This window comes from Geotrypetes seraphini, chromosome 2, assembly GCF_902459505.1.
Source record: "Geotrypetes seraphini chromosome 2, aGeoSer1.1, whole genome shotgun sequence".
Classification (NCBI taxonomy): domain Eukaryota; kingdom Metazoa; phylum Chordata; class Amphibia; order Gymnophiona; family Dermophiidae; genus Geotrypetes; species Geotrypetes seraphini.
This window is the reverse complement of record NC_047085.1, coordinates 450,497,213-450,519,066: the sequence shown is the minus strand read 5'-3', so window position 1 is coordinate 450,519,066 and position 21,854 is coordinate 450,497,213. Positions and strand designations below refer to the sequence as shown.

The following is a 21,854-nucleotide window of genomic DNA, read 5'->3' as shown; positions in this document are numbered from 1 at the left end:
GAGACCTAACCTACAAAGGTATTATTATGCCAGATTGCAAATAATACAAAACTCAGCGGTTCGTTTGATTTTCAGTTTGAAAAAAATATGATCACGTTAGCCCTTTCTATCAAGAACTTCACTGGTTGCCGTTTGAGGCAAGAGTTTTGTTTAAAGCGTTGTTTTAAAGTGTTGTTTGGTTTGGCTCCAGCTTACCTATCCTCTCAATTTAAATTGCACAAGTCTAATAAGAATACTCAAAAAACTTGCTTGTTTATGTATCCAACCCCAAAAGCTTGTCGATATAAGAGATTTCTAGAAAAGACATTTGCATTTCAGGCAGGCAAAATTAATTCCCGGTTGAGTATTTTTATTCCCCAAGCACAGTCATACTATTCTTTTAGAAAGTTGTTGAAAACTTACTTGTTTGATAAACTTGTAACTTGAATATTTTTTTTCTGTATTTCCCAAATATGTATGTTTCACTGATTTCACAGTCTTCTTTGATATGAACCGCCCAGAACTATGTTGTAGGGCGGTATATAAGAATAAGAACATAAGAACATAAGAACATAAGAAGTTGCCTCCACTGGGTCAGACCAGAGGTCCATCCTGCCCAGCGGTCCGCTCCCGTGGCGGCCCATCAGGTCCGCGACCTGTGAAGTGGTTTCTGACCATTTCTTTAACCTACCTCAAGTTCTATCTGTACCCCTCTATCCCCTTTTCCTTCAGGAACCTATCCAAACCCTCCTTGAACCTCTGTACAGATTTCTGGCCTATCACATCCTCCGGAAGCGCGTTCCATGTGTCCACCACCCTCTGGGTAAAAAAGAACTTCCTAGCATTTGTTCTAAACCTATCCCCCTTCAATTTCTCCGAGTGGCCCCTAGTGTTTGTGGCTCCCCTCAGTTTGAAGAATCTGTCCCTATTCACTTTCTCTATGCCCTTTAGTTATTATTATTGTCTAATGTTAAATCAAACATCAAAACATCAAACATTAAGGTTTTTTATCACAGCAACAAGAGATTAAAAAAATTCAGCTTGATAAAAGGGGGCCTATGTGAAGTTAGGGCTGCCTATAATCCTTATAGCTGGGGAGCCTAGATCACTATCAGTCTGTGGTTATCCATATGAGGATGAAAATGGAGAACTAGAATATGAACAGTTGTCTATTTTTAAGAAATAAAACTCAATAACCTACTATATGTATTCTCTACGTCATTTAAAATGAATTGCTGCTCTGTAAACTCACTAAAAAAGAGAACCACTTGTGTAAAAATTGATCTATGACTACTGATCACATTACCATAAACCACACAAATATGTGAAAGAACGCTTATGTCAATAAAAACTAGTATTTTATTGTCCAAACAGTATTGTGTGAGTTGCAAAAAGTTTTCCTGCACTTCATAGAACAACAGTAAAACGGATTTCCCTGTATGTTACTAAATCTGCCACAGCTCTATGCAAATGTTAATCCCTCTTGTGAATACTAACAAGTTGAAACATCATATTGAGTATAATTAAACATCCCACAGTGATCATTAATAGAATTACTTGATGTTTGTGGTCGTGGCATAAACTCCAAGATTAACAGTGTGAAAGACCTCTACCATGTACCTTGTGATAGCATTAATGAAAAAAGCCTCTCGCACACACTCATGGAAAACTGAGTAAGGAATGAAAATCAAAAGGCGCCAGAGTGTTACCATAAATAGCTATGAACAATTTAGCACAGAAAAACATCAAACAGACCTGCCATGGTGCTGTTGGATAATATATAAGCCAAGGAAACTGTGAGTGAAACATATGGATGCAGCGTGCATGGTGACATCAATTGCACAGGAAAATGAAAAACAGAATGTGATTGGTTGATTCTAATACAAGGGGTATATCCTTTGTGTAGACTGAGTATTATCCATAATATATAAGAACATAAGAATTGTCGCTGCTGGGTCAGACCAGTGGTCCATTGTGCCCAGCAGTCCACTCACGTGGACCAATGCCCTGAGTCTAACCTTACCTGCGTATGTTGTTTCAGCAGGAAGTTGTCTAACTTTGTCTTGAATCCCTGGAGGGTGTTTTCCCCTATAACAGCCTCCGAAAGAGTGTTCCAGTTTTCTACCACTCTCTGGGTGAAGAAGAACTTCCTTAAGTTTCTATGGAATCTATCCCCTTTTAACTTTAGAGAGTGCCCTTTCGTTCTCTCTATCTTGGAGAGGGTGAACAAACTGTCTTTATCTACTAAGTCTATTCCCTTCATTATCTTGAATGTTTCGATCATGTCCCCTCTCAGTCTCCTTTTTTCAAGGGAGAAGATGCCCAATTTCTCTAATCTCTCTCTGTACGGCAACTCCTCCAGTCCCTTAACCATTTTAGTCGCTCTTCTCTGGACCCTCTTGAGTAGTACCGTGTCCTTCTTCATGTATGGCGACAAGTGCTGGACGCAGTATTCCAGGTGGGGGGGTACCATGGCCCGGTACAGTGGCATGATAACCTTCTCCGATCTGTTCGTGATCCCCTTCTTAATCATTCCAGGCATTCTGTTTGTCCTTTTCACTGCCGATGCACATTGCACAGACGGCTTCATTGACTTGTCAACCAGTACTCTGAAGTCTCTTTCCTGGGGGAGTCTCTCCAAGTACTGCACTGGATATCCTGTATTTGTGTATAAGATTTTTCTTACCGACATGCATCACCTTACACTTATCCATGTTAAACATAATTTGCCATGTCGCAGATCATTTCTCGAGCGTGTTTATGTCACATTGCAGGTCTTCGCAATCATTCTGCATCCTCACCACTCTGAATAACTTTGTATCATCTTTGTATAAATTTAATCACCTCGCTTGTCGTACCAATTTCCAGGTCATTTATAAATATGTTGAAGAGCATGGGTCCAAGCACTGAACCCTGCGGCACTCTACTCATGACACTTTTCCAGTCCGAGAATTGTACATTTACCCCCACTCTCTGTTTCCTATCTGCCAACCAGTTTTTAATCCACGTGAGTATTTCACTCTCGATTTCATGGCTTGCAATTTTTCGTAGTAGTCATTCATGCAGGACCTTGTCAAATGCCTTCTGAAAATCCAGATATACAATGTTGACCGGGTCACCCTTGTCTATCTGCCTGTTTACTCCCTCGAAGAAGGGAAGCAAGTTCGTCAAGCAAGGTCTTCCTTTGCTGAAGCCGTGCTGGCTGGTCCTCATCAGATTGTGTCCATCTAGGTGATCAATGATGCAGTCCTTTATCAGCGCTTCTACCATCTTTCCTGGTACCGAGGTTAGACTCACTGATCTGTAGTTTCTCATTTCTCCCCTCAAACCTTTCTTGAAGATCAGCATAACATTCGCCACTTTCCAGTCTTCCGGAATCCTTCCTGATTTGATCAACAGATTGGCTAGTAGTTGGAGCAGTTCAGCTATAGCCCCTTTCAGTTCCTTGATTACCCCCATATGATGAAACTTAAACCAAAATAACCGTAGTTTACGATATAACCTATATAAAACTTAAAAAATGAAAAGTGAAAGTGAAAATTACTTACAATAAGACTTTAAAGAAGAACTTTAAGATAATGTATGAGGACAGATGTATGCAGATGAACTAGACTGTGCGTAAAAATAATATAAGTGAAAATGTGGACAGAAATCAAGTGATAACATAAGAAAGTGCAATATAAACACAAATAGTCCACAGGTTTATTCGCTTCTATGAACATCTTATTTCGATCATGTGGAAAATAATCATGTGTTTGTCATGCAAATCACATATACAATAGTGTTAATGAAGCCAATCTCATGAATAGATACCATAATGAATAAAAAATAATGAATAATATATAGAAAAATGATAAAACATCAGAACTAAACTGTCATAAGATAATAAATTATGAATAAAAACAGTACTAAAAAGAACAAAATTAGAAATTAGAACATATTCGTATATTTCTTAACAAACATAAACATATTTATGTACCATTAGCTCTGATATTACAGAACTAAAAGAATCATAGAAATGGCATGAGATTCGTTTCTTGGTTTAGTCAAAATGGTTGTGAAGAACTCATTTCAAAGACAGGCCTCTGCTCTGCTCGAAGTAACTTCTGATTGAGGTCACCTACTACTACTACTATTTATTATTTCTATAGCGCTGAAAAGGCGCTCAGAAGAGCTTACAATCTAATTTAGACATTACAAGGTTTGGGAGATTATGGTAGAGGAAATGATGTAGTGGGTATAGGTATCAGAAAGTAGTGAGTGGGAGTTAAGAGTTGAAAGCAATTTCAAAAAAGTGGGCCTTTAGCTTGGATTTGAACACTGCCAATGTTTGTTAATAACTGTAAAGACAAAAACATGAATATCATTAATTGAATGCTGTTTCTCCATCCAGTGTTCCACAAGATGTGCTGCTTTCACTTGTCTTCATACACAACTACTGTGTTCTTTAATTCTTTTCCATACCTTCCTTTTACTTTTACCAATATAAAGTTGGTTGCAAGGGTACACTACATTGCTAGCGTTACAATTACTAGAAAAGTTCAAATCATAAAATCTACCAGTGTAAGGATGTTGGAATGCAGATACAGAGGACATAAGGCAGAAGATGGAACATGTGCCACAAGGTTTGTGTCCCCAATGTGCATTGGTAGAGCTAAAGGCATAAGTTAATTCTTCAAATTCCTACCTCTTGTATTATAATAATAATAATAACTTTATTTTTCTATACCGCCAAGGTCAAAATGACTTCTAGGCGGTTTACATTGAAAGAAGGCTGGACAATCAGCGAAAGAGAGAAATGTTACATAAGAAATAGGAGTTGCATGAGGAATTACATCAGGTTTGCTAAGGGGAAATATCAGAGTGAGAAAAGGTCATCTGTTTAGGCGATGAATTTGTCAAATAGAACGGTTTTAATTGATTTTTGGAATGCGCCTTAGGTCTGCCTGGCTCTATTTAGGTAGTTTCCCAGCCAGGATTGCTGTCTGCTTGCTTGGAACATGAAGGTTCTGTCCAGAGAGGATTTGTATGAGCGATGGTCAGGTGTCCAGATGGTCAAGATCAGCACCCTTGAAGCAATCATGGATCTCCAAAATATGCCAGTGTTTTCATATAATTGCTTGGATGTCATTATTATTATTATTATTAAGATGGACTTGGGAAAATCTACTTCTTATTCCTGGGATAAGCATCATAAAATGTGTTTTTACTCTATGGGATCTTGCCAGATACTTGTGGTATGGATTAGCCACTGCTGAAAACAAGATTCTGGTCTTGACAGACCTTTAGTCTGTCTGATTATGGCAGAGCTTATGTTCTTATGTTCGCTTTCTGGATCCACATCTAGTTAGCAAAACACTTTTTAGGTGCAGTGAGAGTGCCATGTCATTTTTGAGAATCCTTATGTGGATGTAAACTGATATGCATAAGAAAGTGTTTTTAAACTAATTGTAGTGTGGAGCTTATGAATTGTAAGCATGTAAGTTCATTAAAATGCATCCAGAGTCTTTTATCGGAACCATAATCCCAATGCAGCACTCGGCTACCTCTGAGACGTGACCAATGTCATCTTTTTCAGTGCAAGGACACTGCACAATAGCTTGGAAAGGAAGTTGGAACAAATCTATTCATCTTTGAATAAGAATAACATTTTCTGCTTTACGTTTTTAAATGAGGTGAGGTGATATTATGGGCTGGGTATATTGAAGTTACTGCTGGTAACTTAAAAAAAACACCATTTCATTTTTAAAAAATGGCTGATTTTGCACTATGTATAAAGATAGTGATATGCAAAAATCTTATACAATTTTTTTTTTTTTTTTGGCACCGCCAAGAAATGGAAAATATATTTTGTGATAAGGAGTGATAACTATATCATATTATTGTGCTGTAGAAAAAAAATGGCACATGATATTTTGACTAAGGGCTCCTTTTGCAAAGGTGCGTTAGGGCCTTAATGCACGGAATAGCACACGCTAAAATGCTGCGCACTAGCCGCTACCACCTCCTCTTGAGCAGGCAGTAGTTTTTCGGGTAGCACATGCTAATCTGATGCGTACACTAAAAACACTAGCGCACCTTTGTAAAAGTAAGTGAAGAATGCAGAATGTTGCTGGAAGTCACACGCTCTAAACAAAAGCTGAAAACCCAGACTTTTGCAGTTTACTGGCTGGCAGAGTTGATAGAAGGCTGAGAGACAATAGATTCAGCCCAACGAGGATAGGTTTTGATCAGAGAGCAAGAAAGGATATACTGTAGACTTTTGATTGTGTTGTTTCTCTTCACCTGCTTGAGCTCAAGATAATATCTAGTGCTTTGTTTCTTCTGTCAATGTGCCAAGGCACACTGACGTACCTTCAGACCTGATCAGATATGCCCTGATTTTCAGCTCCAGATCAGCACCTGGGCTCTGCGCTCAGCACCTCACAGCAGCAACAGATGTCAGCAGGGGCTGCTTTCTGAGTGCATGCACAGTCACACAGATATCTGTCTTCAGCATATGAGCACTGGATTATGGGGATTAACAGGCAGAATACAGAGAGCACAAATAGCTAGGCCCTGATTTGTGCATCGGAAGGAGGTACTCGGCGGCAAGAAGGATCCGATTGGAGCAGCCCTGCCTGCGGGAAGCTTTGAAGAGGCTGGTAGGCCCACCCTGGGAGCTGCGAAGGGGCCGACATAGGCAAGGATGGCTTTAGTGGAGGGCAGACAGAACAGCTGCCCTGGGCTCCACAGCTTCAGGGTGCCCTGCAGTCCAGGCATCTCTTCCCCTCGCCGGGCCATCTCCCTCCCTTCCCCTTATTTTCGTGGGTGCTTTTCAGAGTTTTCTCTGAGGTATTTGGATGCGGCAACCATTCTCAGAAGTCCCACATGACTGCCCCAAATCTTCTCCACTGACACAAGCCACCCAGGCAGAAACAGGAAGGTGTGTCAGAGGAGAAGTTACGGGACAGCCATTCTTGGACGGTTGCTGCATCCGTATACCTGTGAAAGAGAAAACTCTGAAAAGCACCCGCGAAGGTGAGGGGAAGAAAGGGAGATGACCCAACAAGTGGAAGAGGTTGAGTGGTGCTGAAGGGAAGTAGAAAGAAAGTTGGAGGGGATAGGGGAATAGATGCTGAAGGGAAGTGAGGAGGCGAGAGAAGGGGAGCAAACGCTGAAGGGGAGAGAGATGGAGGTGTAATTACTGGATGGAAGTGGGGAGTGGAGACAGAGGGAGCAGATGCTAGAAGGAAGTGGGGAGGAGAGAAAGTGGAGCAGATGCTGGATGGAAGGGGTGAGAGAGAGGGGAATAGAAACTGGATGGGAAAGGAGAGAGAGGGGAGCAGATTTTGAAAGGAAGTGGAGAGAAAGAGAACATACTGGATGAAAGGAGGCAATAAAGAAAAAAGCGCACATGCTGGATTGAGGGAAGAGGATAGAGTTAGTGAGATACTGGAAGGGGTGAGGGAAAGAGGTGGCAAGCTACAGGTTCACACAATGAAAGGAGAATTGAGTACTTGAAAGTAAGAAAGTAGACAAGAGGTAGAAAACAAATTGAGAAGGAAAGCAGAAAAGAAAAGGAAGGGAAAGGGAGAGAGAGATACCAGAGTAATGGGGGAGGCAGAGGAGAAAGATACCAGATCTGAAGGGAGGAAAGGAGGAGAGGCTAAAAACCACCTGGGGGAGGGAGTGAGAGATGGAAGGGAAGAAGACAGAGATGCCAGACCATGGGGGGAGCAGAGGGTAGAAGATGGGTGCCAGACCAATTGGGGGGAGGAGAAGGAGAGGCAGACAGTTTATGGCAGAGTCATAGAAATAGAGCAGATGCCATATGGAAGTGGCAGAGAGAAAGCAAACAGTGGATGGAAGGAAGAGAATGATGAGAAGATGAGGAAAGCAGAAAACAGACAACAAAGGTAGAAAAAAAATTATATATTTTTTTCTTTTCTTTATGCTTTATCCTAAAGTAGTATTGTAGCTGCATTGATAAAAGTTTATAAACAAAGCCCTGCCAGGTGAAAATCTCTTCCTCTAGTTTGGGAGCCAAAACTCAGATTTATAAACTTACAATTGTATAGAATATTGTTTCTTTTTATACTTTAATAAAATAAGTTCAGTATAAAACTATCCAAGGCTTGTGTAGATGGGATCAGATGGTTGGCGGGGATGGGGACCAAGTTCACGGGGATGTGGTGGGGACAGGGACTGAGTTCGTGGGAATGGGGCGGAGACAGGGACAAATATTTTCCTCATGTCATTCTCTACTTCAGATTTTAACATATTAACCACACAGCAATAATCCTCTTTTTGAAGACCTTATTTTGCTTTGTGGTGAAGCAGTAAATAAATTATGCAAAGTAACCAGATCAGTTTATCCTGCTGAGCCAGCTTTTTTTTTAATTTGCATATCTTTGCTGCTGCCCCAACACAGTAAACAAAGGTCAACTGTTTCCGTTGTTCCAACCTTGATAATGTGCCTTTAATAATCACAATCTGGTTGTGTCATTTAAACATTATTTGAGCATTTACTGGAGCATGCACTAAAATCTTATGAAACTGACATCTTCTAGACCATTATTGTCTGCTAGTGTGGTCAGTCAACCTGCTGCTAATACACTCACACTGCTGATCCATTTTAAGAAGGACCACCACACCACTTTTATCCTAGCTATTAAACTGAACTTGTTCCTTAATAACCATATCCCTGGAGTTTTACGTGCTGACACTTCCATGGTATAAGTAAAATAACATGCAATATTTTATTCTCTAAGATGTACAAAGAAAACAGATACATCTTAAAACATTTAAATAAAAGTGATTTTGTTCGTCACATTGGACAGAATTTTTATCCTCAAACTGTCAAGATGATAGAAGCATCAGCATACATTTAAATTCATGCACCATGAAAATGGTAAATGATTTATGCAAAATAAAAACAGAGTGCATTTGAATTTTCTTTATGCCGTGTCTGTGAAGAAGAGGAATATGACAAACAAATAAGATTTTTTTTTCCCCTTATACTAATGCTAATTTATTACGCTTATATAACAAGTAAACTGAAGTAGGTAGTCACACTTCTAAAAAAAGAATACCAATTGGATTTATGCGTGAAGTTTTCTTTTCCTTCACTCATGCTAATGCACTGTGAAGGTCAAAGTGAAACAGACTTGTGAAGGTCAGTCTATGCAGAAAAGCAAATTTAAATATGAAATATTAATTAATACCAATAGTGAGTGAGTAGATATCACACACCTATTAAGGGTTTGATAAATCCAACTTCTGTTTTACCTGCGTGTATATGAGTACATATTGAACTCCAGTCATGGTACATGGACTTGTCGTGCCACTGGGGCTTTTGCAGGCCTACATTTAATGCATTAAGCCCACCCAAGGCCACCTCTGGGCGAAACCACACCCATGACCTGCCTTGGGCATGCTTAAGTGTAGGTACGCTTCTCTGTAGAGGCCTACAATGTAGGCATCCTGACTCTTACACTTTAAAAAATAAAATAAAATGTGCATCCCAATTAGCTGCCAGACAGCGGTAGGATGCCTACCATCACCTGCAATCAGGACGTGTGTTTCAAGAATTAGGCCCTTAAAGTTTATTTGAAAAAATTATTTTTCTGCTTGATTCCTGGTGAACTTTTGCTTTTAAACACCATGAATATGTTGCAAGTGGCAGCGAGATTAGCCCGATGAATGAGAAAACTCCTTTCCCCTTTAAGCAGCATTTATATTGCTGCATGCTTAGGTGAGTTTTATTTTATCTGAGGGCATGTCACAAATTAATCAAATTTATCAGTTTCTGGTCACGTTGGAAATCCGTATCAAGAATCAGCATTACTTTGATAGTCCTATTGAAAGGGAAATATGAAAATAAAAAATGCATAGTTTGAAGGAGGATCTCAAATTTTCTTTTTTCCCTGGAGTCTTTTCCTTCTTTTCTTTGATTTCATTTATTCATCTTACCATTTCCACTCTTTCAAGCTGCTGCTAGACTGTAATGTCTTACTCTCGTTCCTTCCTTTTACTCTGAGCTATTCTGCAAGATAAAATGAAAGTTTGTTTGACTTTTTTCTATATGCCTCTGCCTATCTGTCCATAGTGGAGTGAAATCAGGAAGTCTTTTGTTATTGAATGAGCCTCTGATTAGTATCGCACTGCTGTATGACCCATGACTAAACAAGCAAGAAATGAGGCACGGGAAGACACAATGGGGAGAGGCAGCAAAGGTCTAGAAGATTCTACTGAAATATGTCTTTAGACCAGGGGTGTCCAATGTCGGTCCTCGAGGGCCGCAATCCAGTCGGGTTTTCAGGATTTCCCCAATGAATATGCATGAGATCTATTAGCATACAATGAAAGCAGTGCATGCAAATAGACCTCATGTATATTCATTGGGGAAATCCTGAAAATCCGACTGGACTGCGGCCCTCGAGGACCGACATTGGACACCCCTGCTCTAGACAAACTGTTCCTGGCTCCTTCACATTCACAAACAGAGAATATTTATCTGATAACAAAATCTTGCAGCCTAGATAGGGACAACACGTCTTTTGGAAATAGGGTCAGCCACAGCAAATGAAAAATGTTAGCTTAGAGATTAAAATCTAAACTCACAGCAAAAATTGTAACAGTACATTAGAGGATTTATCATTTAGATTCCAAACTGAGTGAAATCCTTTCAGACGAACTATATATTGCAAGAGATCATTAAATATAGAGAAATATAACCTAACATGTTATTGAACTCTTCTAGATGAACCTCAAATTACATATCTTCCAAAGAAATCCATGGAGGTTTGGTGTGGGAGAAGCTCTTGGCGTCAATTTGGCATACTAATCAAAGTAATTGCAGGTTTGAGAAGTAAAGAGATCAACTTAATTAAGAAATTTATTAACTGTGAAACCAAATTTATAATTAATTTGATGTTGGGTGAGTGCAGTATGTGAGTTGCACTGCAAAAAACTCAATGAGACAATTAAACAAAAAAAAATGCATGAGAGTGATTAAGAAAGCTCATTTGGTGTACATCATGGAGATGGGCTTTACAGAACGCAAAATTTGTAATTGCAAAATAATAAACTTGGAGGGCCAAGTATGGGTAAAAGGAGACCTTGGATTGGAAGTAGAAAGGATAGAATATGTATGACGGTTTGCACTTCTAAATGCACCACAGCTCTCAGGTTTAAACATATAAATGAATTATGTCTCATTCCTAAAATGCAGGGGTAGGGAACTCCAGTCCTCGAGAGCTGTATTCCAGTCGGGTTTTCAGGATTTCCCCAATGAATATGCATTGAAAGCAGTGCATGCAAATAGATCTCATGCATATTCATTGGGGAAATCCTGAAAATCCGACTGGAATACGGCTTTCGAGGACCGGAGTTCCCTACCCCTGCTATAATGCATCTAGATTATGATTCTGAACAATTCATGCCCCTGTTAAGCCATAGCAAATAGAGATTTCTGTAATTCTGTGTGTACATATGAAGGAAGGAGTAGCCTAATGGTTAGAGTAGGGTGCTGAGAACCCAAATTTATTTATTTATTCGGTTTTATATCCCATCCTCCCAGGAAAGCTCAGAACAGGTTACAAATTTACATACATAACAAAAGGGTCCTTTTACTAAGGCGAGCTAACCAGCTAATTGATTTAGTGCATGCTAACGATTAGCGCACACTAAATGCTAACGCACCCATTATATTCTATAGACCCGTTAGCATTTAGCATGTGCTAATCTTTAGCATGCACTAAATCAATTAGCGCATGCTAAATCGGCTAGTGCACCTTAGTAAAAGACCCCTAAAGCATGGTAAAAACATAGCATGACAAACATGATATGGTGTGACGTAGCATGACGAGCATTGTATGACAAAACATAGGATGGCAGCTTAACATGGCAAACATTGTATTGTATATACAAGCTTAGCATAGCAAACATAGCATGGTAAACATAGTATACAAGTGTAGCTAACCTTGTATGACACGACAGTATGGCACTTAACATGGCAGAACCTAGAGCGGTGGGCATGGGATGGTAAACATTGAGTAGTAGATATAGTATGTATAGTATAGTAGAGTGGGAGAAAAAAGTGACAATATGACAAAATGTGGAAAAGCATTGTATGACAAAAACATGGTGTGGTCAGACATAGTACAGTATATGGAAGATGATATGGTGGGATCTTGCACAGTGGAGGCTATATATTATACCACAGGAGGTGACTTGGTAGGGTAGAGCATTATATGATGAGCAATATAAAGTGCGACAGTTCATAGTACAGTGGGCGAAGCACATCAGTATTTGAGATTCATGACAGCAGAGGGCTGTTTTGTACTTAGATTTCATAAAGCCATTAACATTAGTCCCACATAATGGTGTAGCAAGGATAGAAGGTGCTCGGGGTGGCGACGCCCACTCCCATGCCACGCTCGTGCCTTCCCTTCCCCTCCATACCTTTTTTAATCTCCAGCAACTTCTCCAGCCTGCTACTTGCGCCAGCCTGGCTCCCCTCTGAAATCACTTTCTGGTCATGGGGTCAGGAAGTGAAGTAAGGGGGAAAAGCCAATGCTGGCGTGAGCAACAGGCCGGAAAAGTTGCTTGCGCTGGCAAAGATTTAAAGAGGTATGGGGAGAAGGGAGAGCGCAATTGTGGCATGGGAGTGGGCGTCACCACCAATGTTCCCTCTAAGGATTGATGAGGTGTGTGCAAAAAAAAATATGCATGAGCGACAAGTTACATACTCCACAAATTTATGAGGAGGACGCATTTTTAAACAAATGTAGTTTATCCTTGTACTCCTTATGTAATTTTAATCATCTATGGATATGTTTGTATGTTTATTGTTCAAATGGTTTTATTTATTTCCCCAAATTTATTTTTGTTATACGCATTGAAAATATTTGATATTGCGTTTAAATCAAAATCTCAATAAACTTGAAACGAGTTCCCGTGAGATTGTGGGAGGGTTAAATACTCAAAACTTAGAAGAATAACAATTTACTTAAAGTTTTTGCTACGCCAGCTTTCTGGTATCTTTACATACAGTGGCATACCTAGCATATGTAACACCTGGGGCCCATCATTTTTTGGCACCCCCCCCCCCCATCTGTAAGAAAAACAGGATTTTTAGTAACAAACCACACATCACACATGAGTACCTAGGAAAAGGCAGCATCTTACATATTGCAGTGAGCAGTACATCAATACACCCATTGTAAAACTAAACAAGCCAGACCAGCACAGATCAATCCTACACCATCAATCCTAACAGAAAACCATGTCTTTCGAACACACAGAACACAGAAAACACCTTCGCCTAGTATGGAATATGTCATCACAAACTAACCCCTCACCCTTTTACAAAACTGTAGTGTGGATTTTAGCCACAGTGGTAACAGCCCTGACGCTCATAGAATTCTGAGCATCAGAGCTGCTACCACCACGGCTGGTGCTAAAAAACTCTCCACAGTTTTGTAAAAGGGGGGATAAAATAGAAATACATAGTTTCAACGCTCTAGCTCAGAGGTGCCCAAACTTTTTGGGCTTGCGAGCTACTTTAAAATGACCAAGTCAAAATGATCTACCAACAATAAAATTAAAAAACACAAAGCACACTATACGCTGAGAAAATGTTAATTATCATTCCTATTCTGGGTTTTTTTCAAAGAGGTCAAGGCAGATGACTCTATGCATTGTCACCTCAGTAACAACCATACAAAAATAGACAAATATACCCCCCTCCCTTTTTATTAAACCACAATAGCAGTTTTTAGCACAGGTAACTGCGCTAAATGCCCAGCGCTGCTCTCGACGCTCATAGGCTCCCTGCGCTAAAAAACATTATTGTGGTTTAGTAAAAGAGGGCCATAGTGCAAAATATAGACAGCATATATAAATTCAGACACATTTTGATCACTAAATTTAAAATAAAATCATTTGTCCTACCTTGTCTGGTGATTTCATGAGTCTCTGGTTGCACTTTCATCTTCTGATTGTGCATCCAATCTTTCTTCCCCTCTTTCAGCCTGTTTGCTTCCTCTCCTCCAGACCTCATTCTCTCTCCCTGCCCTTTCTTTCTTTTTTCTCTCTTGATGCCCCCTTTCTTTTTTTCTGTTTCCCTTCTGTCTCCCTGCCTGTCCCCTTTCTTTCTCCCTACCCTCCACAAAACTACTGCTGCCACCATCGGGGGAAACAGGTCCCAAAGCCACCCCCGCAACCATCAGGGGAAACAGGCCCCAAAGCCACCGCCGCGGCTGCCCCAAGCTCTCTCTGCTTCCCACCGGGCCAACCAGCATTCCCCCGACGTCAATTCTGCCGTCGGAGAGGAAGTTCCGCCCAGCCAGGCAGCGATTGGCTGGCCCGAACTTCCTCTCCGACTGCAGCCTTAGGGTGGGTGCACAGCCGGGGCGGACCGCCCCCCTCCTTGGTAGGACACTGAAGACATGGCAGCGGCTCCTCTCACGAATCCCCACCTGCGTCGGAAGTCCGATGCAGTCGGGGATCTTGAGAGGAGCCGCCGCTACATCTCTTAACTTTTAAATACAAGCCGCCGCCACCGCTTCCTCTCACCTCCTCCCGCCCTCGAGTGAGCGACAGGGGAAAGCGTATGAGCGACGCCACTGAAAATAGTGAGCGATCGCTCATGCGCTCACCTTAGAGGGAACACTGGAAACTTTACCACCCCGAGCACCTCCTATCCTTGCTACACCATTGTGTGGGACTAATGTTAATGGCTTTATGAAATCTAAGTACAAAACATCTAGTGCTCTCCCTAAATCCAACTGTTTGCTAATCCAGTCAAAGAAGTCAATCTGTTTAGTATAACAAGACGTTCCTCTAGTAACACTATGCTGCCTCGGGTCCATTTAATTTCAGAAACCTATTTTAGAAACATTTCCATTAATTTACTCATCACAGAAGTAAAAGTATCTGGCCTATAGTTTCCAACCTCCTTTTTATTTATTTATTTATTTAAAAATGTTATATACCACATAAAACTATGCGGTTTCCATATCACATACATAAAATCTTGTTTCCCTGTGATTACCACATATAACATAGACATATCTAAACAACATCATAATGGTCTTACTTCCACTTTTGTGGAGAGAGATCACATCCAGCCTTCTCCAGTCCTTCGGGACCACTCCTGACTCTAAAGAAGCATTGAAAAGGTCAGACAGCAGGGCTGCCAGATCTTCCCTATATTTCTTCAGTACCCTCAGATGTATCCCTTCGGGCCTTGTTTAGGGGAGCACTTATAAAGGTGCAAATAACATGTGGTAGATTACCCTAGCAGAGGTTCCATGTGATACATAGTAATGAGATACAGAGCATGAAAATGCATGCAAAACAACTCATTACTATGCAAATTGAATAATATGGTTTGACAGCTAACAGTAGTACCACAGGAGTGACTAATCTGTAGTACCAGGCTACCACTGTGAATCACTTCCAAAAGGATTGGGACTTTTACCACACCTTTATAGCAAAGCGTTATCTGCTACATTAGAAGTTAACACACACTAATGACCTCAAATGAATTGCAAACCACAGTCCATGTGTTTAAAATGGTACTCAGAGAAATAATTACTAACATGATTTTTTCCCCTTTATTATGCAAAACACAGCAAAATCATACATTATTCTACCATAATGAAATGCAAAGTATACATAGCAACTTATTATTATTCAACCTAAATAGGACAGTCGGACTGTTCATGCCTGGGAGCATCGAGCCACTAACACATGGCCCAATGCTGCCAGATACCATCTTAACGGGGACAGAGATGTATTAACAGTTAGGGATCATGGCCCACCATTTTGAACCCTGAGCCACAAGGGGTAGGAGTGGTGGGGAACACACCTGTCCCATTCCACTAGACCATGAGGGATTATTTTAAGGTAGGCCCAGGGAAAAATTTAGGGTGGGTGGGGACCTTGGACTAAGGTTTAGAAAGGTGACTGTATGGGGTTAGGGAGTAAATTCAGGGAGATGTCTTCGCTTGGAGGGCAGGGGAGGCGGCTGCTATTTATACAACTCTGACCCCCTTTAAGAAAGGATCCCAGAGAGCAGAATAACCCAACTTGTGAGGTTGATTGCATTATTTATTGATTTACAATGGCAGTCACTAACCTGCAGCACTGAGATAGCACAAGTTAGTGACTCCAATGGTAGATTAACTTGCAGTAAAATATCATATTTTCCTACTTCCCCTCACCTCCCACCCCCACCCTCCCCCCCAGTGCATGTTAACGGTTAATATTTTTAACAGTTAATGCAGCACCATGCTGTTAGTGTGCAGTAATTTCCACATTAAATCGCTAACACAACTAGGCAAACTGGCCCCTAGGGGCAGAGCTTGCATTATTGCTTGTTAGTAAATGGGCCCTAACTTTGATGATATCACCAAAGTTATAAATCAAGGAGATACTCACGTTACTATTTTGGACTTCAGCAGCAACTTCGAAACTGTCAGTCCTCAATGTTAGAGTCAGGTATTTTTGAAGGAAATAGCTGGCTTTTCAGAGAAAACAAACGAGGAGGGGCAGACAAATGACCTAAAGAGCTGGAACAAAGTCAAAGGTCTGTTGTGTCTCTGAGCAAAGAAGTGTCAAATCGTGCCTGTGGGGTGCAAAAATCTGCTAACCATTTGTCAATTAGGAGGACAAGGACTTGCAGCTGGCACACAGGAGAGGGATTTAACACTAATAATTTCTACTGACCTGAGACTGCCGGTAGATGTAATGAAGCAGCAAAGATGCCAACAGTGTAGTTACATAAGGAAAGGCATAGTTTAACCACAGGAAAAAAAAAAAAAGTACAGGTTACTGATCAGATTCCACTACTGGATACTTTTAAACAAGTTAGTCACATGTCCTAGCGAGGGGAATGAGTGCCCCAACCACTGCACACATATGCATTACAAAAAAGTTGCCAGATCACAATACTGAGTGGGAATAATGTATGTTTTCAGCTTTATTAATCATAACAGCATCTAACAAAGTCCATAATCACGCTCTTCTAAATTTCCAAACCTTACAAAAGAAGAACACCAGCCCTCTGCTTCGCCCACTGTATTATGAACTGTCACACTTTATATTGCTCATCATATAATGCTCTACCCTACCAAGTCACCTCCTGTGATATAATATATAGCCTCCACTGTGCAAGATCCCACCATATCATCTTCCATATACTGTACTATGTCTGACCACACCATGTTTTTGTCATACAATGCTTTTCCACATTTTGTCATATTGTCACTTTTTTCTCCCACTCTACTATACTATACATACTATATCTACTACTCAATGTTTACCATCCCATGCCCACCGCTCTAGGTTCTACCATGTTAAGTGCCATACTGTCGTGTCATACAAGGTTAGCTACACTTGTATACTATGTTTACCATGCTATGTTTGCTATGCTAAGCTTGTATATACAATACAATGTTTGCCATGTTAAGCTGCCATCCTATGTTTTGTCATACAATGCTCGTCATGCTACGTCACACCATATCATGTTTGTCATGTTATGTTTTTACCATGCTTTAGGGGTCTTTTACTAAGGTGCGCTAACCAGCTAATTGATTTAGTGCATGCTAAAGATTAGCGCACGCTAAATGCTAACGGGTCTATAGAATATAATGGGTGCGTTAGCATTTAGTGTGCGCTAATCGTTAGCATGCACTAAATCAATTAGCTGGTTAGCTCGCCTTAGTAAAAGGACCCCTTTGTTATGGATGATCAGGCTTTTTGATCGTCAAAGTACCCGTTTAGGCCACTTTTTAGACTTTTTTTTTTATTATGAGCCCCTTACTTATTATCAACTATAATGAGATAACATAAGATGTTATTGGGCCCCATATCAATTTCTGTATATTACCATGCCCCACATTCTCAGCATTTATTCTTTCAAGTCTATAACTAGAGCAAAGACATGCCCACCAGAATGAAAAATTTAAACGATCACAGTTCTTCCAATTTTGAGGGATTCGGCAGAAGGAAGACCTCGGTGCAGGCCTCATTGCCGATAGCAGTGTGAGTGATACCCTGGCATCGAGATCCATAACTTAAGTGCCTCTTTCCACGCCAGGCTGGCCATCTTTGCCCTGCTGCATCATCACCCCAACCTCATGTGAGTACTGAGGAGAAAGGGGGTGGTGGGGGTGAATGGAAAATTGCGGTGGGTCAGGCATAAGGCTCTGATGCCCCAGGGTGGGGCTACTGGATACCTGCAACTGACTCCCAGAATCTTCCACCAAATACTGAGCAAGCTCCTTCACTCTGTCTGGGCACCTGAAGGGTCATTTGTGTCCAGTTTGTGTGAGAGGAGCCCAGTCAAGGGCAATAACTGTTATGCACTATGATTGTTTGAAACTTAATAAAGATTTTAAAAAAAAAAGAATTCAAGTCAGGATTGGGATAAGCAGAAAAAAAAAATTGCTGAACGAGAGAGGGGAACAGTCTGAGAGAGTACAGTAGGCAGGGACTGATAGACGAAGGGTGTGCAACAAGCAGCCCTCCTTTCTCCTATCTCCTAACTAAAACTGCCTCTGTCACTTACAAGGGAAGAGAAAGGAAGTTGCACTTTCATTTTTTTTCACCAGAAAAGAGGTTCTGTACCATCCCCTCAGCTTTGTTCATCACTGGAGAGTGAGGAGCCTTTAGCAAACTTGTATCATCAGTATTCTTATTGTTACAAGTAAAAGAGATCAAAGACACTGAAATGGAAAATTTATATAATCATTTATTATATTACATAAATGTGAAATTAGATAAGGTATTAAGGGACCTTCATGATGACAAACTGGTAGCATATTATTGCTCAGATGTCTCCTTTTAAGAAGTAACCACTGATCTCTGTGTTTCTACCCAGCATCCAACTTTACTGAGAAGTGGGAATCGTGGCTTTCCGCAGCTACCAGTAGAAAAGTTTGGCACCTGCTGATGCAGGCCCAATCTTCCTCCATTCCAGAAAAGCCATGGGGGTTTAAGAGGCCAGTAAATAAACAGCAAGCATTTCAACCTTTCATGAGATGGAGAGGGTGAAAGATCCCCAGAGTTCAAGGTGCATGAGAATTTCGATAAACCAAGTCTCCCTGTAGGTTGGCATTTGCTTGTGTACAGTAGACAGAGTACACTGATACCCAACAACGGCATTGTTTATATACAGGAGAGAATGATTTGGTAGCCAAAGAAGGGTGACTGGAAGTTCAGTCCAATGTGTGGCTTTAAATTATGGGTACTGTGAATTACAAGTGTGACAACAATTCTGAATCATATAATAAATGAATCTACCTTTCACTCAAACAGGATTCAGAGATTCTTTATTGTTAATGTACAGAAATACAGAGGCGGGTGTGGATGACCTGTCAACAGTTTTCTGGTGCTATAGCTATGGGCAAGCCAACAAAGAAAGGGGCCAGAGCCTCAGACTTAGGCACATTTTTTATGATGCTTCTCCACTTGTCTATGATTTTACTATGTGCCTATGTAAACAAAGGAAGTCCATAAAAGAAAATATGGTAGATAGTCATCAATTTTGTAGCAGAATTCAAACATAATTGAGACAAATAGAGAATAATCTCACATGGGAAGATGAATGGGGAGACTTTTCTTAAGGCATCTATAAACATAATGCTTGCCATTTTACATTCTCTGCAGAGAATGGGGCTGCAGAGGAAGATTTGAACTGGCTCCAAAGCAGCACTTCTTGTCCTGCAAAGGAAACCTCACCTCAGACAGTTCAAGGGGCAGAATGATGAACATGCTGAGAACAAGAGAGAATCACAGAAGGGACCCGCTGCACACCAGCGGAGAGGGAAGGTGGGAGAGATAGTCCAATCTAATCTAGACTTTGATTATTATACCGGGTCATCTCCCAACGGAACTCGACTCGGTTCAACATGTAATTAAGACTAGAGTATACAAGAAGAAGAACATAAGAGAAGTAAGAGCTATATTATTATCATTTCGTTGATACTGAAGTTAAGCCATTTAAATATTATATAAATAGTAGAGTTTTCAGGGCTTTACAAAATAGTTGTAGCTGGCCTATCAGTCTAAAAGAGTCAGGAAGTACATTCCAAATCTCTACCAGCTTGAAGACAAGAGTTTAACTAAGCTTCCCAACAGATTTAATTCCCTTAAAGGAGGGGAAAGTTAACTTATATCTCTGTGTATTCTTCGAATGACAAGATCTAAAGGTATTCCAATATAAAGGTACTAAAGGATCAAATATTCCATAGAGAAGCTTGAAGATTATGAATGCACATTTAAATTGGATCCTAAAGCGGACTGGGAGCCAGTGAATCTTTCTCAACAGAGGAGAAACATGATCGTACTTTCGTTTCCTGAAAATAAGCTTAGCTGCCATATTTTGGTATTAACTGAAGTCATTTTAAACTGCCCTGCTTAATGCGCAGATAAGCTGAATTACAGTAGTCTAGCTGGGCAAGCACAGTGAATATTCTTGATGGAATAATGATCTAACTTTTCTTAACATATGCAGACTGAAAAAACACTTTTTTGTCAAAGAATTTATCTGTTTGTGAAATGTAAGTGATGAGTCTAGGATGATACCCAGCACTCTGGAAGAAAAATCTATATGTAATGAAATACCCTGTTTTCAATATAAGAGAGGAAGGGAGTTTTTCTAATCATGGCCTAACCCAAAGCAATTTGGTTTTAGCAGCGTTCAATTTCATTTGGATGGACAATGCCCACATTTTAAGTTTAGAAATGCAGCAATCTATACTAGAAACCAAATTACTAAGATCAGGATCGACTTCCAGTAAAATGAAAATATCATCTGTGTAAGTGAATATAGTCTCTGTTGATGTGAGAGAAAAGTTTTTCAGAGAAGTCATATATTCATTGAACAGAATCGGCAACAAAGGAGAACCCTGTGGCACCCTGCAGCTGGATTTCCACGTAGAGGTTGTCTCACCCTCCAAATATACCTCATAGGATCACAGTGATAGGAATTTACTCAACCAGTTCAGAACTACTTGGTCTAAGCCTATATCTGATAGCATATGAATCAAGATGTCATGATGGATGACATCAAACACGGCTGACAAATCAAATTGCAACAATACTGCACATTTGCTTTGTGTTTGTAAATTTTGAATCTTTGAAATTAGCGATAATAGGAGGCTCTCCGTACTAAAGTTTGGTCTAAACCCATGTTGAAATGGTAGTAAAATAGAAAATTTATCCAAGTAGTTGGAGAGTTGGCTAGAAATTAATTGACTCCATCATTTTTGTCAATAGGGGTATATTTGCAATTGGGTGATAATGAAAGGGAGCTGCAGGGTCCAGATCGACAGTTTTCAATAGAGGTGTCAAAATTATGTTCCACATACTCAGTGAGAAATGACCATTTTCAAGAAAATGATTTAATAGTAAAGTCAGCCATGTAATAGCTTGTGAAGGAATATCCCCAAAAAGATAAGAAGGAAACGGGTCCAATTTACAGCTACATTTTTTCCATTTTTCACACAGTTTTAAAACTTGAGTTTCTGAAACTGGATCGATATGGAGATGGAGGAGTTCAGACAACAGATAAGGGTGGACAGAAATGTCAATCAGGCTCACAGACTCAGTTCTCTCGCAGTCAGTACCAGCACAGTCATGAGGACATGCTACAACTGCACTTATTCATCGATTATTGCAATGCCCTTTTTAAGGGAATTGCACAAAATGAAATAAGACGGTTACAAATAATACAAAATACTGCCATTAAACTAATAACAAAAAAAAAAAAAATTGATCACGTAACGCCACTTCTTAAGAACGCTCACTGGCTTCCAGTAACCCATAGAATAACATATAAAATATGTCTACTTACTTTTAAAGCAATGTTTTTTAAAACT

General features: G+C 40.3%; 1 long non-coding RNA gene across 1 annotated transcript in view; it reads right to left on the bottom strand.

The window, feature by feature from the left end:
- Positions 1-21,854, bottom strand: part of LOC117355531 — a 75,219-nt gene that overhangs the window by 33,273 nt on the left and 20,092 nt on the right. Inside the window, exon 2 of the long non-coding RNA XR_004538396.1 lies at positions 9,934-10,006. This is a non-coding gene — a long non-coding RNA (uncharacterized LOC117355531). The remainder of the gene's footprint in view (positions 1-9,933; positions 10,007-21,854) is intronic.